Source organism: Mirounga angustirostris, unplaced genomic scaffold (assembly GCF_029215605.1).
Source record: "Mirounga angustirostris isolate CCGP_5_RB_7025 unplaced genomic scaffold, mMirAng1.0.hap1 SCAF_1, whole genome shotgun sequence".
NCBI lineage: Eukaryota > Metazoa > Chordata > Mammalia > Carnivora > Phocidae > Mirounga > Mirounga angustirostris.
This window is the reverse complement of record NW_026991709.1, coordinates 109,252,198-109,265,345: the sequence shown is the minus strand read 5'-3', so window position 1 is coordinate 109,265,345 and position 13,148 is coordinate 109,252,198. Positions and strand designations below refer to the sequence as shown.

Here is a 13,148-nt window from a genome sequence, read left to right as displayed (position 1 = left end):
GACAGATGTTTTTACATAGTGGACCCATAGGTACACACTGAGGAAAAACATGGGGGGTGGGGTGGCTTATAACATGTTTTTAAATATATCATTGGAAAGACAACAAAAGGAGAAATGACAAAGTTTCCCACAGTAAGTAGTGAGCTGGTAGAACTATACAAAGAGAAAACACTGGTAGTGTTAAACCCATGTAGTAGTAGTGATGTGCTGTTAAGAAATGGATGATGTGCCCAGAAAGCAGTTAACAGGACCACTGGTGTTCCAGCTGTTTAAAATTGATCAGGGACCACGAAAAGAAACTCATGCTTCACCAAAGAAAAATACCTAAACATCGAAAAACTTAAACATTATGGGAAAAAAAAATCACAAAATATAAAATAAATTTAAAAAGGAAAGGAAACTTCGAACCTTATGTACCGAGCAAATGCCAGGTCTAGCAAACCTAATTCTAGTCTTAGATTACTTATTGATTTTAAAACAACAACAACAACAACAAAAACCCACAAAGAAATAGTAAAATATAAAAACAAATTAATGTTTTATAGACCCTGGGAAAAAGAATTTTCAGCAAAGTACAAAAACTTAAAGCATTCCTTTCTTTAATTTTGTAATTCTTTACTGTGGAATAGCTCAGAATGTCACTTCTGTTTTAAATAACAGAACTGATAACTGAGCAAGGAAACAATTTAGATTATAAAATTTTTGCTTTAATAAAAATTCCTTAAACAGTGAAAAAAAAAAAAAGAAATGGATGATCTAACCTGAGAGTTTCCCCAACTTTAAAATCTGGCAGTTAAGAACATCATCATTTTGGGAGCTGTTTAGTCTCAAATGATAGATGATATGTTTTGAACATAAATAATAGAGCTGTTGATAATTTGTAGTTTTACTTGAATCTCTTTAAGGTGTTTCTTGGTCCTTCCATGGTACTCTGTTTAACCTTTCCCTAAAATAACTGCATTGACTAATGCATTATAAATCTTTTCCTGCTGCATGCTGCATGGACTCCAGTAATTTCATCCACTCACTCATGATGGCGGGGGGTGTGGTAGGGGGGGACCTGTGCCCTGCCCCATATAAGCTAGTGTACTCTATAAAAACCCTGGCAGTTTATAAAGTAGAATACTGCTTTTAAGAGGAATTATTTTTTGTTTGTATCAGTCCATTTGATTATTAGTTTTATTCTCTTTCAGAGATTAATATTAAAAAATAAACTGCCTTACTAAATGGTCCTTTTCAGAGCATAATTTATTTAAAAAATAATCAAACCAAAAACAGTTGCCCTAAATCAGTACAAGAGAAAATTATTGTAAATTAGGAACCACAACGTTTTAAATGAAACTTGAAATTATTTTGACTTACAGGTGAGTGCTAACAATGAAATAAACCAAAACAAACAATTTCAGAAATAGCTAAAAATAGTTGCACATTGAGACTTAAATGTATTTTGGATAATGTGAAACTTAATCACATAATTATGACTCACTGAAATCGTTTGGGAAATATTGTTTAGAAGGTAGGAATATATTGCTAGTTCTTTTTTTTTTTTTTTTTATGTTAGTGCATTTACTACACCACTCTAGAACAATTCCATTTAATTTTAGAAAGGCTTTTCATATTTGATTTCATGATATTATAGGATTCTTTTAGGGTGGATAGTAAAATTGTTATTTTCAAATATTTTAGATGAATATGTCACATGCAGAAAAGCTACATTAAAATTACCAGTATCAGCTACTGGTAGAATAAAAATGAGGCAAACATGAACTTTTTTAAAAATTATTATTGTTTTGGGTTTTTATGAAATCAGGAAAATTGTAAAGTGGTTATTCTATCAAGAAATACTACAACAGGGGTGCCTGTGTGGCTCAGTCATTAAGCATCTGCCTTCAGCTCAGGTCATGATCCCACGGTCCTGGGATCAAGCCCCGCATTGGGCTCTCTGCTTGGCGGGAAGCCTGCTTCTCCCTCTCCCACTCCCCCTGCTTGTGTTCCTGCTCTCCCTCTCTCTCTCTGTCAAATAAATAAATAAAATCTTTGGGAAAAAAAAAAAAGAAATACTATAACAGGAAAGCAAAAGTTAGTTTCACTTTATTGGTATGTCTCTTGAGCAGTGCTTCAGAATTTTTGCCAAGCTACCTTCCATATTGAAGTTTCTAAGTAACCTTTTCCAATCTGAGTAATCCATATTACAGTTACTATTTACTCTTTTCTGATGTGATTGTAGTGTGGAGTCCAGTTTTTATCTTGGCACAAGGAAACAATGAAACAGAATAATGGACTAATGATTGAGCCAGAAATTTGCTCTTAAGTTGCAAGAAATTGTAAAATGATGAAGCTTAATTTGGCAGTTAGTCAGTAAGCAATTTTCAAAACATTGCTAGGTGTTGAAAAAGCACTGTTCTATGTATGTTTGAAAGTTAGACATATAGTTAATGTATGTTCTATGTATGTATGTCTATTAAACATGTATTATATATATAGTATGTAATGTACATCTTGCTTTATAAGATTCCTATATGACTTAACACCTGTTATGAGCCTGATGCTATTCTAGGTATTGTTTTGGGAATGCAACTGGAAAATAAACAGTCATGGTTTTACTCTCATTGAGTCTGGTCTAGTGAAGGAAACAGGCAGCTGACATGTAATTATGATAAAGTGTAGCGAATGCTCTGGAATCAGCCAGAAGAACATTAAACAAAGATGAAGTTTAAAAACAAAAACTTCCTGAAGGGGGTGAGATTAACAGGAGTTCCACTCTTAACTCTAACTACAAGTTAGCCAGGCCAAAAAAACCTGGAAGGGCAGAGTATTTTGGTAGCTGGATCTACATGGTCAAAGTGATATCTTGTGAAAGACACTGAACTTAGTTCAGTTCGCTATGGCTGGGGGGTGGGGGGGGGAGAGAGAGAGAGAGAGAGAGAGAGAATGTGTGTGTGTTAGCACGTGTTAGAATAGGAGTAGGGGGGAGATTGTGAAAAAGATGGGTCTGGGAGACTATTTGAAAAATGGTCAGGTCTGTGTTAGCTCTTGCCTGGACTGTTAAAGTAATTACTTCACTGGTCTCCCCTGCCCGGCTCGTGGCCACTTCAGGAGCTCCCGCCCTCCTGTCTGATGAATTCATGAAGTACAGCTTTGCCTATGTGCTGATAACGTCCCCGACCCGTCTCAGTGGCTCTCCCCAGTCTACAGAAGGAAGTAGACAATTTGTAACTCAGTTTTTAAAACTGTCCCCAAACTAGAGTCAGCCTATTTTTCACACTTCTTTCTCACATCTCTTACTATAAATGTATTATTTGTCATCGATGCTTCAAACTATGCTCTTTCCTCTACCTGGATATCTTTTGTAACTCTTCATGTTTAAATTCTACCTCTTCTTCAAAGCTATTATCTGATTCTTCTAAATGGAAACATTCTCTTTTTCCTTCAAATTATGAGAACTCTTTAACTGAGTGTCCCTTCCCTCCTTATATTCTAGTTATTTAGGTGCATGCCTTATTTCTCTTCATGAAATAATGTCTGATTCATTTATTGTCTTCACTGCCCCACAGCACTGAGAGCATGAGAGGCCTCAACAAATGGATGATGAATAAATGTATAAATGAGTCATTTTAGAAGGTAATAAGATTTAAGGTGAAGTATATTCAAGGCAACCCCTTGACAACAATTGACAAGGCAACAGCTCTCCTCTCCTCTCCTCTCCTTTCTCATCCATTCATTGCCTATATTCTAGCTTACTTTTCAGTTTGATTAAGAGACAGTGAATCAGTTGTTTTGTTCTGCTTTCTCTTTCATCTGTGTCCATGTAGGTGTGTCTGTGCGCATGCACTGTATTTCTTATCTGATATATATCTAGCTCTTTTAGAACAATTTCATAGACTCTGTATGCTCTGGTATTATTGCAAGAAACACAAAAGAAACCTTCTGTTTAACTTTTGATAATTTCTAATGGGCTGGGACATACCAATTTCCAATTTCTCTCTGTGGATTGTTGTAAAATCATGTGTTGCATCTGCAAGCAAACAGCAACAACAAATTAAAGTTACCCCCAGCCCCTAGATTATCTAGGCCATCCATACCCTGCCTACCCATCAGTGGGATGCATGGGGGCTCTGACATGTCTAGTACTTCCTAACTTCATTGCTTCACAGTGGTAGGGCCTTACATCGGATATTTAACCTCTGAAAGCTTCTGTTTCCTCATTTGTTATCGGAGGCTAATAAGAATCACTTCTTGGGATTGTCCTGAGGGTAAATGATAGATAATATTGTGAGAGTTAACGATAGACATTGTAATTACACCTGAACAGGACACAGAGGAGGTCACCATTAGGGTAAGGATTCTATCCATTGTAATGGTCTTCCTAAGCAAATGGTAGTAATCCTGTGGAGACCTCATATCTTATTTGAAAATTTACAACATGCCAGTTTACGTCCATAAATACTTACTGCAGCTATGAAAATTTTAAGTTGAGCATAGGCAACTTACAATTGAGTCGTAAAAGCAATACTGTGAAGATAACTTAGGAGCCCACCTAAGACCTCTAGCCCTCAGTGGATGAGAATGAAACTAAACTATATAGGAGCTGTTATTAGTAATCTAAAATGCCATCAATATCTTTGATACATTCTTTCTTTAGTGTACCGTCAATGTTGAGTATATAACAGATATACTTAAGGGCTCTCATGGGTACATTGATGACACAGATCCTTTGACCCTCTTTTTCCCATGAGCTCTTTTGCTTCCTATGAACAAGATGTTCAGAAGCAGGTGGTGCTGGTCTGAGGCACCGAGGCCCAAGGGAATGAAAGGTAGTAGCTCTTTTTGTGCGGTCCTTGCCCTTGAGCACCCTTTCCACCACTGTAAAGGGAAGGAGCTGTGAGAAAAACAGACAGGTTAGAAACAGAAATATCAGTCAAGGGATAGTCAGATAACATTAGCAGTTGTCCTGGAGTCATTGGCAAACACTGGGTTTGCAGGAACTATGGAAAAAGTTGTGACTGATGTGTAAGTGAGAATGTGGATTGGTATATATAGACTAACCAATGGTCCTCAGAGAAGCAGTCATTAGAATCATCTGGGAGCTTGCCTGGGACCCAGCCAAGATCAATGAAATCAGAATTTCTGGAGGTGGATGCTGGGTATAGAAATGTATTATTTATAATGTGCAGCCATGGTTGAGGACCAGTGGCCTAGGCCTTACGGTACCATTGCAGTGATGTGATAGCTGGGACACGGGAAATGCCCTCCTGTCTCTTAAATTGCTTATTCATCCTACAAACATTTACTAAGAATGCTTAGGTTGCTCAGTTAGATTTAGCCCTGTCTTTAACAAGTTCTTAATCTAGAGGAGTAGACAGACTTGTGGAAATTACCTGTAATACAATTTGACAGGTGCTGAGTTCACTACTGTGAGCTTTCTCTCTCTGGCAAGAAAGTAAAGAGGAGGAAGGGAGGGACAGTGAGAGAGAAAATGTCCCCAGAAAGTGACATTTGAAAGGGTCACCTCTCACAATTAAATTTAACTTAAGAAAATGATTCCCTATTATTATCAACTCCTTTTAAAATACCAATGCCCCGTTTCCTAATGGTAAGAGAAATGAGCATTAGTTGGCTCTTACCTTGGGCACTGGGAAAGCTTTCTCACAGCCACTCAGGAGCTATGTTACTTGGATGCAATATCACAGACGAAGGTACTGTTGAGCTAGGAGTTGAGTACCTGCATAAGGTCACATAGCCAGTGGGCAAAGAATTACAGTGAATCCAGGTCTCCTTGGCTCTAGATGCGTGTTTTTTGTGCTGGACTGTGTACATTGCCATCCTCAGCTACTTAGAGGCTTAGTGTGAGTTCATTAGAAGCTAAGATTCTAACTCGATGGTGAGCTGAAGGACTCTGGAAAAGGGGAGGTTGAAGGAAGAGGAGAAAGGGTGCTTTTAAGCTTATCCAGAGAAGTGGAACTGAGTAACAGGAAGCAGGGTTTGCAAGGTTCCAGGGATGTAAAGAACATACTTAGGAGAGTGAGAAAGGCCCAGTGATGTCCATTTATTGAGTACCAGACCATAATTGAGGCCCTTGTGTACATTCTTTCCTTTAATACTTACATCATCCCTAGGATGGTATTCTTATCTTCGTTTTTATAGAAGAGGAAGTTGGAAGTTTAGTGAGGTTGATAATTAACCAAAATCTCACTACTAATAAGTATCGAAGTTGGCATTTGAACAAACAACTCTGTGATTCTAGCTCATGTGATGTTAACCATTGAGCTGGGGCTCAATTGCTTTTTTATGTCAAGTCCTGGGACGTTTCCTGTGTGCAGATTTCTAAGGCCTGAATATGAGAAGCTTACGAGCTAAGGATACAGATAAATCCAACAAGTGACCATATTCCTTATCTGGGTGGGCGGAGCAGAGTACAAAGATGGGGTTGGGTAACAGTAGTAAGAAGTTACCTGAAACAGGTAGGGAAGAAGGGAAATAAAACTGATGAAGAGAAAATGGGACTATAGCATGTGAGTTGGTAGAGGTCCTGGAGAAGATGCTGAAGGAATGTTTGAGAACGTTATTGGACAGAATATGTTACCTTCTGAAATACAGGCAGGACTTATTCACTGGTAAACAGTTGTTGGGCTTACTGGCCTGGCCCAGAGGGTGGGCACGAGGGTGAGACATGACACTGCCTTCTGGAGGCAGTTGGCATGGAGGAAAGATGTATAAACAATGCACAGTAAAGCCGTGTGACTCTGTTAGGAGAGAAGCATGCGCAAAGTACCAAGGAAGGTAAACAACGGAATCGCTACTAACAAGCACTTGCTTTAGCCAGAGGGAGGGAGTAAATTCATGCATACGTTGCTCTACTCACTGCATCCAAGCCTGGTGTTTAGCAGACGGGGCTTTCAGCCTAAATGTTGTTGATATGGTAGCAAGAGAAAAACATCAGGTGACAGCAGCCTGTGCTTTTCGAAAACTCTTAGGTTCACATTCCGGCTTATTAAAAAACGGTGTTGCCATGCCGGGCGTTCTTGTGAGGCCCAACATCTCTGTACTTTTCATCTTAAATAAGCACTTAAGAATATGCTCTGCAGCCTCTGATTGCCTTTGAGAACAGAGCAACCTTGTGATGATGAAGCTTTTTCAAGTGCCTCTGTTTAAGTGATGACTTCAATACCCTCCTGCCTTAAAAAGAGTCTTCTTATAGATGCCTGTAAGAGTTTCATAATTCACAGACATCTTGTTTCACTTGTTTTTTTTTTTTTAGAGATTTTATTTATTTATTTGAGAGAGAGAGAGAATGAGACAGAGAGCACGAGAGGGAGGAGGGCAGAGGGGGAAGCAGACCCCCCGCTGAGCAGGGAGCCCGATGCGGGCCTCGATCCCGGGACTCCAGGATCATGACCTGAGCCCAAGGCAGCCGCTTAATCGACTGAGCCACCCAGGCGCCCTCACTTGTTTGTTTATTGTGAACATGGATCCTTTCTCAGAAAGCTACTGGAGGATACTAGAAACATGAATTCTTTCTCAAAATTCTTTCCCCAAATTCCTGTTTTATTCCCAGTGATGATTTTTAAGTAACTTTCGTGGAGTGTCATTTCTTTAGATATTTGGGGACGTGCCTTGGAGAGTCGGTGGAAGTGTCGGGGGTGGGAGTGGGGTGAGAGAAGGAGCCAGGCTCAGATAGCCTGTGTTGTGATGCTTTTTTTTCTTCAAGAGATTTTTTTTCACCCTTACTGCCTATGCTGCTGCAGTCAGCATCCAATAGAGATGTGTTCTGGGCTCAGGAGCCAATTGCCTTTCTCCTCGCTGCAGCCTGAAGTCTGAGAGAGGGCTGATGGCTGTGAACAATTTTAGCAAATTGTCATGGGGATGTGGGGGGAGGGGAGCGCTTTCCCCACAGGAACAGAGCCAGTGTCATTGAGCACATTTTGTTCAAGTGCAAAGTTGACCTGTCTGAAGGAGACAGTGGTCAGCAGTGGTGAGGACCTTTGTCGCCTCACCCTCTCTTCGTGCTCTGTCATTGTTGTTTATGGGAAGAAGTAGCACTTAATCGCTGGACTTGAGATCAGATCTGTGAGGTCAGCAAGCGACAACATTTGTTTTCAGTTAGGGAATCCCAGAGGTTAACAGAGGAGTCTGGATGAAAAATTGGGGGAAAGAAAAAGTGTTTGATATTCAGCAAAGACGATGATTTCTCTAAAAGGTTTTTAAAGAGCAGTATAGTGTAATAATTTCTGCATGCAATTGACAAACAAAATTTTGGACATCTGTTACAGTTGAGAAAATTAAGCACTAATCCTATGCATAGTATACAGTATCCCAACTAGTGGACTTGGCTGAAAGATTTACAATGGAAATATTGAAATGGGACTTTAAAAATATTGCATAATATTATTCTTTTAAGATTATCATAACTAATAATGAATCTTATTTTAGGTATGTAAAAATAGTGCTACCTTATATTTGTAGGTATGTGTATCTAGAAGGTATGAACATAGCAAATGCCTCATAGAAATACAAGGTGATAGTGTTATTAAACTGCACCAAGATGTTTTACCTCTTTGATTTTCTTTAGTTTATTTTATATTGCTGAATAAAAGACTTATTCCTTAAAACCGGTCGTCCTCTCTATATCACTAACTTCTATTTTTCATTTTATATATATAAAGAATATAGATACACATTTATGTATGTTTATATAAATATACATTTATATATACATATATATATATACACTTATATAAGTCAGTAAATATATATATAAAGAATATATATATTCTTTTTTTCTATATAAACTCACCTTTTCTGTATATGTGATATATCCATTATCCATTGGTATATCCATTGTTATATCCAAAAATCCATTTGTGATATAACCAAATCACAGAGGCCAGTCAGGGGAATCCATAGATAATCCAAGAACCTCTTGCCTTGCTAGGTGTCTTGTTGAAATGGATAGCGTGAAGCAGAATCTTAACTTGTCTGGTGTTCAGTTATTTTCTGCTGTTGACCCTATAGTATAAGTCCTGCTGAAGGAAAAAATAAATGACAGATAAACTGAAATTTATAAAAGAATCTAATGCTTTCCATTACTTTGGAAATACCATGTGGGTTAGTCTTCTCCAGAATCAGTTGTTATATTGTGAAACATTTTTTCCTTTGTAGACCTCAACAGAGATGGATGCATTAATTTGGCTCTGACCTATTCTGGTTAGAGTCATCCATGTTTTAGTGTGAGTAATGATTAGAAAAACATACATACATGATGTAAAAGTGATCATCAGCACGAATGAATCTCTCTGGCATGGTGGTGAACAGTGCCAGCTCTGTCGTTAGACTGCTTTCATTTGGTTATGTGCCCTTGGACAAGCAGCCACCTCCCCACACCCCCACCATCTCCTCCCCACATACCTTTGGAGGGGTATTTAAAGATGGAGGGCTTTTGCGTTGCCAATGCACTAGGACTGTAAAGGACTGTTTAAACAAGTCTTCCAAAAGATTGTTAAGGAAAAAAATTAAATGCAATTGACTTGAGACATTTACCTTCTTTTTACGCTTAGGAAATCCTTAGAAATATAACAGATATAGTCATGTAGTAATCCACCTAATAATGGTATGATGATGAATTGGGTACTATTTCTAAAACATTTTGTATTTCTCAATTGGAAGGCATGTGCTACAAATAGAGCACTAAATTTTATTATGTCAGTGCTAGGGTTTTTAATTATTAGCCAAGATCGAAGAGTGTCTGATTTGGATGCCATAAAACTTCAGAAGTGTTTCTGCTACAAACAGTTTAGAAGTCTGACCGTTGCTGTACCGAAAAAATAATGAGACAATTGAAAAAATAATAGAAACATAGTGACCTGACATTTCCAATTTTATGATACCATAAAAAAGCAGCCAAGAAATGTTGGACTGTTTAATGATGCTGGCACCTACCAAATGTCACTGGGCTTTCACAAGGTCGTGGAGACTCTGGTTTGACTCAGGGATGTTGGCCAGACCCATGTTGGGAACGGAGGAAGACTGTGGAATAGGGACAGACAGTAGGTGCCAATTAAACCCTTCACTTAACTTCATACAGTAGGCTACACACTTCTGTGGGATTCTGCGGGGTAGAGGAGAGGCCACGGGTGGGTGTAACTAAAAGGTGAGCCCATTTCTTCTTACAGCATCCCATCACAAACATTTCTTAACATAAGATCCTTGTGGGCCCTCACTGAAGAGACTAAAATTTCTTCAGATGACTGTCAGCTAAAGCTGTGTGTTGATGTAACTGTTGCGGTCACAGTTGTATGTATATGTGATCTCTCACAGACAAAAGCTGCTGGAGAAAGGAGTGGTATTTTTGTCACAAGAATGTGTGTGATTTGTTGCCTTTTTCCCTTTCCCCACTTCCTCAGACTCTCATGCCTTACATAATACTTCTTGAGATGTGTAGAGTTTCAGTTATGCCATGTTCAAGATGATTAATGGGAGTTGTGCAATTAAAGCTCCTAAGTTCTCTGGGAAAAAAGTCATAGTATCCCGATGTTTGAGTTAGAGTACGTTGAGTTTGCGTCAGCATTGAGGATATTTTGGGATATTGTAAATGTCACCATTGGTTTTAATGTCCAAGAATCTTCATCATCACACTTAGGAATGTTCTATGAAATAGTGCCTAGAACAGCCTTTGAATACTAGCTAGAAACGTCGAAACCTAAAATTGCTGGGTTGAGATCACATTAGCCTCTGACGAGAAAATGTTTAACCCGAGTGAAACAGAGTCTGTTACATTCCTTCAGGCCATGGTAAAATTACAAATTTGAACTCAACAGATTGTGTGTAGGTACCTGGGTTTGTATTTTTCTTTCTTTTCCTCTCAGTCTCTGTCATTGTTAAGCCATAGTGTATGTGTGAATATGAACTTTTTATGGGATCAAGAAAGGGAACAATCTAAATTGGCCTTCTATTGTGTTTCATTCGAAAATATTTTGAATCTCAGGTAAAATAATTTAAGAAATTGAGACTATTTCAATAAAAATACATTCATAAATGTCTGCTTTTTTCTCTCATTGATAGAAAATGTTCCCAGCTCTTGTGCTGACCTCTGAGCTCTAAGCATTTGGCCATATGTTGATTGAATGAATGTATAGTAATTTACACCTAAAAAGTTAAGCTTTAAATATTGATTAGTGTTACTGTATTTACTTCATGTTAAGTTTAGAAGCCTAGAGATTATTAAATGCCCACCAAAATAAAAGGAGAATTGACTCCTTTCTTCATGTTCTGTAGGAATGCTAAACCTTTGTTCCTGGTGTGGCCTGGAAGTCCAATGAGGAAATTAAAACAGGAAAAGTAGTGTTTGGTGTAAAGAATATTTATCTTTCCGCATGGTAAAACTCTGAAATAGGTACAGGGTGCAAAAACAACAACAACAACAACAAAATTCCCATTTTGTTATCTGAGTTAAAGGGCTATAATATTTGAGAATAAAAATAAAATAGAAAAATTATTGTTAACATGTTAATATTATATATTTACTATATTATACTAAAATATAGTAAATACATGGTATTGGCTTATTAAGAGTATATATACTATATATATATATATATACACACACAATATATATATAGTATAGTACACTTTATAAAACACATCAAAACAAAACAATAACATAAAATCAGTGAAATCTCCATGGAGATTTTCTAAGGAAAAAAATGAAAATATCTGTTCAACTATATTAGGGATTTATACCAAATGATAGTTCAGTGTTCTTTGGGATTTTATTCTGGAGCTTTCTATAAGTCCTTATGTGTTTTTCCAAATAAAACATGAAATGTAAATTTTAAGTCTTATATTCTAGGTTTCTTAAATTTGTAACATGAACAGAATCTAAGTTTGTAATACTTATGCTGCTCTCAGAAATAGGTACATAACTTGGGTGAATATGTGTGTGTGTGTGTAATTACTTACATATATATGTATACATTTGCATATGACTAAAAACATTATGCAGTGGGTCCACAGGAATTTCAGGTGGTGGTCAGAAGTCGTTTGTTATTTTTCTGGGTTCTCTGGCTACTTAATTTATCTTTCTCAGCAGCTTCTTTTCCAAAGTAGGGGCTATATGTCTCATGTTTAGTTATCCTGAAAAAAACTTTCTGTAGGGAAGTAAAACCAAGAAAATGTTACTTACCCTTAAAGTCAGCATAGCCAGTATTCTAGTTAACAGGTGAATGGAGCTATTAATATGATTTTGGAATTTAATTATTTGCTTTTTTACATACCACAGCCTTTATTTGTTTTAATTTCAAATTAGAGAAAAATCAGCATTGAAATTCACATGTTCATACCTTAAAAATTTTTAGAAGCCATAGCTATTAGAATTCGACAAAATTAGAAGGAATAACTGGTCAACCACCCACTCTTTTTGAGTCAGGTTTTATAGGACAAATCTATTATCTTATGTTCGAGGAAATTGACAGACATTTAAATGTAGTATGAAAATACTTAAAGCTAATTACAAATAACTTTGGGTTGGCAGTTTTTAATTGCGTGCTCCTTTTATGGACTGAATGTTTGCTTCCCCCTAAAATTCTTATGTTGAAGCCTTGTTTCCTGTATGGCTGTATTTGAAGATGGGGCTTCTAAGGAAATAATTAAGATTAAAGTCACAAGAGTGGGACCTTGATCTGATAGGATTAGTGTCCTTATAAGAGACACCAGGGAACAAACTTTCTCTCCTCGTGCATGCACCAAGGAAAGGCTGTCTGAGGAATAGCAAGAAGGTAACTGTCTACAAGCCAGAAAGCACTCTTACTAGAAACTGTGAGAAAATAAATTCCTGTTGTTTAAAACACTCAATCTGTGGTATTTTGTTGTGGCAACCAAAGCAGATTAATACAGCCCCTATTAAATTCCGTTAGGTTTAAAGCAGTGGTTGACTCCCAACTGGAGATGATTTTGCCTCCCCCTCACCCCTAGAGAGGTTTGGCAATACCTAGAGACAATTTTCATTGTCATAACTGAGGACAGGAGTACTGCAGGCATTTAGTGAGCCAGGCATGCTGCTAGACATCCTATAGTGCACAGAACAGCTAGCTCCACAGCAAAGCCTCTATGGCCCAAAATGTCAATAGTGTTGAGATTGAGAAAGCTTGAGCTTC

At 37.6% G+C, this 13,148-nt stretch overlaps 1 protein-coding gene and 1 long non-coding RNA gene across 26 annotated transcripts in view; one reads left to right on the top strand and one right to left on the bottom strand.

Moving 5' to 3' along the window:
- MBNL1 (muscleblind like splicing regulator 1) overlaps positions 1 to 13,148 on the top strand; it is a 179,709-nt gene that overhangs the window by 117,646 nt on the left and 48,915 nt on the right. The window contains exon 1 of one of the 22 annotated variants that reach the window (XM_045903540.3): positions 9,701 to 10,821. The exons of the other annotated variants lie outside the window; for them this stretch is intronic. The gene's annotated coding sequence lies outside the window, so the exon portion shown is untranslated. Of the gene's footprint in view, positions 1 to 9,700; positions 10,822 to 13,148 lie in introns of those variants that run through there. 22 annotated transcript variants of the gene reach the window in all.
- On the bottom strand, positions 7,723 to 9,529 carry LOC123863704 (uncharacterized). 4 transcript variants are annotated; one of them, XR_006795621.3, is made up of 3 exons: positions 9,406 to 9,529; positions 8,795 to 9,023; positions 7,723 to 8,130 (listed from the first exon to the last, which is right to left on the bottom strand). It is a non-coding gene; the product is annotated as an uncharacterized LOC123863704 (long non-coding RNA). The 4 variants fall into 4 exon arrangements; XR_006795620.2 differs by having other exon boundaries at positions 8,795 to 9,020; positions 9,406 to 9,492; XR_006795619.2 differs by lacking the exon at positions 9,406 to 9,529 and adding an exon at positions 9,257 to 9,344 and having other exon boundaries at positions 8,795 to 9,020.